Source organism: Crocodylus porosus, unplaced genomic scaffold, assembly GCF_001723895.1.
Source record: "Crocodylus porosus isolate Cpor-Errol unplaced genomic scaffold, CroPor_comp1, whole genome shotgun sequence".
NCBI classification, from domain to species: domain Eukaryota; kingdom Metazoa; phylum Chordata; order Crocodylia; family Crocodylidae; genus Crocodylus; species Crocodylus porosus.
In genome coordinates this window covers 66076653-66080182 of record NW_017728948.1, presented here as the reverse complement: position 1 = coordinate 66080182, position 3530 = coordinate 66076653, and positions in this window count along the sequence as shown.

The following is a 3530-nucleotide window of genomic DNA, read 5'->3' as shown; positions in this document are numbered from 1 at the left end:
ACTGTAAAAGCCAGTGCTACAGTAGTGATCTATCTATACATGCACAGCACATGCATGCAAACATACAAATATGTGCATGCACATGCTCATATGTGAATATATAAAAAGATCATCTAAGTTTAAAAATCTAAGAATACGTTGGAAAAGATCTACATTTAAAGAACATTCAGAAAAGCAGTAATAAACATTTAGGAATGTCCCAGACACCTTCCACATATAAAAGGAGGTGCTAATATACTGTTTAGATGGGGATTTACTGGGGTTTTATAAAACAGGGAATAATAGTGAACAATATCACTGTAGTTATTCACAAAACAGTGGTGTTTGCTAAGTTGTCTTCATCTGCTGCTGTCCTATTGTGGAGTACTCCACTGGACATGAATATTAATAACAGCTGACATTGTAGAGAGATGGATTTCCTGACTGACCAACTGGATGTGTTGACTCATCAGAATGTGGATTATCTAAACTGTTTTAAGGAAGGCAGAATAAGACAAATACAAAATGTTCTTTGTGTCTGGGTGCAGTACTGGTTGGTCAAGCAAGCATAACCATTTCACTTCTAGGAAATATTTATTTTTTAAATGCACCTAGCTTATATTAAAATATGGATGGTTGTGTTGGAAATATTCAACATTACATTTTTTTGGTGAGAAACAAGAAAGCAAGAGCTTAAAAAAGCTAAAGCATTCTCTTGCTAAAGCAAGATAGATAAGAAAATAAAATTTTTAATTAAAAAAAAACCCCTAAACTTAAAGTAGACATCTGAATTCAACTTAAGTGACCAGAGGCCACATCTACACGAGACGCTGACTGCCCAGTCATTACTGCACAGTCATCTAGTACTTGCATAACCAAGTACTAAATGAATGTGCAGTAACCGGTGTTACTTTCCAGTAGCATCCCCGCATGGCTTCCTGGTGACGCTGGCTATGCAGTACCTTGTTACTACTGTGCAGCAGCACTGCATCAAGGTTTATGCCCCACAAAACTACTTCACAGTAGTAACAAGCTACTGCACAGTAAGTGTCTCATGTAGATGTGGCCAGACTTTCAGAGGTGTTAAGCGATCACCAGTTCCACTGAAACCAAGATGGAGCTCTGCATATTTATACCAGATGAAGAGTTGGCCCACTGACTTTAATGGAGTTATTCCTGATTTACATCCATACAAGGTCAGAATCAAGCTCTCAGATTGACTTGTTGAATCATTTGTTAATGGCTTCTGACATTTTCTGTGGTGCAAGGAGAAATTTCTCCTTTATTCGACACACTGGCAATTCCTAAAAGCAAAGGAGGATTTCAGTTTCTAAACAAAGAATGGAGAAATACCTGGCTGGTTTCAAATTGACTGAGTATGACTTTCACAGTTCTCCTCACATTGGTTTAAGTTCAGTGCATCATCATTGCCATCATAATCAGCATTCCCCTCAGTTGGACACTTTCAAGCATATCCCAATTAAAACTGGAAAGTATAATGAGAAGCTTGAAACACTATGCCCTGGATCCTCCATAAAAAATTATACCATTGTCAGTGATGATAACAAAAGCATACAGTAACTCGATTAGCTATGTTGAAGGGCATTACATGGAGTTGTTTCCATAAGGATCATGTACATTTATGGTTCTGTGGAACAACTATTTATTAAATAAGTCACAATCTTTTAAATAACTTTAATTAAAAAAACTCAGGGGCAGAAATGAAATGCCAGAATTGTTGAGGATCCTGCAATGATCCATCAGTCCTAAAGCTCATTGCAGTTTTGGTCAAACAAAATGCCAGGTTGTTTCTGTCTTTGAACATATTAATTTAAAACAGAAGTGTTGCAAAAGAAAGCCAGATATTAATATACTGTTGAGAATGTCTTGTTAACAGCACTGCACAATGTCCACGTTACTACTGAACTCCAGATGTAAAGTTAACAACAGAGCTGCACCAATACATTAGTCCAACATCTGATTAGTACTGATATAAAGAAAATTGACTGTATTGGAAATTGTCTAATGCAGCGATAATTTGGCCAATAAATGCCTGTGCTGCGCACAGCTGCAGTACAGCACTCAGGCAGCGAGGAGCACAGCTCGGCAGCTTGGAGAGCTTGCATCCTGGGAGGTCATTGGTGGGTGGCATGTGCCCCTGTATCTGCGTGGGGTGGGGTTGCACTCGGCTGTTCTTGCCAGGGGCTAGGCTCAGGGCAGGGGCTGCAGCCACCCCAAATTTCACTGCAGCTCCCTCCCAGCACCACTACACACCTGGCACAGCCCCAACTCTTCCTGGTGTGTGGATGGAGGCAGGGGTTGAGTTGGGAAGAGCACCCCTGAGGTACATGCAGCAGTGGGAGCTGCCCTCCCGACACGCTGTGGCTCCATCCTGTGCCCTGCTCCATCCCCATGCTCCTTCCCTCCCCTTCCACCACAACGGATTTACCAGCTGGAGGTACTTCTCTATGCTGTATCAGAAATCAGATTGGTATCAGCTGATATGCCTCCTTAAAAATCGGATATTGGTATTGGCCCCAAGATCTCTACCGGTGCACCCCTTGTTAACACTATAGACATTCAGAAAACCTGAGCCTGAATTGATTCGATCTTTGCAGGTTAGTCTAACCTGGCTAGGCTAAATCACTTTGTAACTGTACAAACAACCCAGACATGCAGACATATGCCTGCAGTGGGTTAGGTTAGAAGCAGGGGATGGGGCGCTAGAGTAGCCCTCCCTTCCCTTGCATACTGCTGAGCTGAGGGGGGCGTGGCCAGGCCCTGGCAGGATACTTTGATTCATTAAGAAAACAACAGAGGGACATTACCAGCTACCTGTTAAGTCTCCCTTTGTCCCGTCTGTGACAGTATGGACCATAGCCAGCATGTGTCCTGCTAGCTAATACTGAGAGATGTCTGTGTCCAAATCAGCGGGCCCAGATGACCTTCGTCTGCGGGTGCTGAGGGAATTGGCTGGTGTCATTGTAGAGCCATTGGCACAGCTGTTTGAGGACTCCTGGTGCTCGGGCCAAGTCTCTGAGGACTGGAAAAGGGCCAATGTGGTCCCTATTTTCAATAAGGGGAGGAAGGAAGAGCCTGGCAACTACAGGCCAGTCAGCCTCACTTCTATCCTGGGGAAGGTCTTTGAAAAAATTATGAAGGGCCACATTTGTGAGAGCCCTGCAGGGGAAGTGATGTTGAGGGTAACCAGCATGGGTTCGTGCAAGGCTGATCCTGCCTGACTAACTTGGTCTCTTTCTATGACCAGGTAACAAAGAGCTTAGATGTGAAGGAGGAAGTCGATGTCATTTTCTTGGACATCCAGAAGGCCTTCGACACAGTGTCCCACCCAGTTCTGGTGGGCAAGCTGAGGGACTGCAACATTGACGAATGCACGGTCACATGGGTGGCAAACTGGCTCCAGGAGCGCACCCAGAGGGTGGTGGTGGACAGGTCAATGTCGACCTGGGAGGGTGTGGGCAGTGGAGTCCCCCAGGGCTTGGTCCTTGGGCCGGTGCTGTTCAACATCTTCATTAGCGACCTGGACGAGG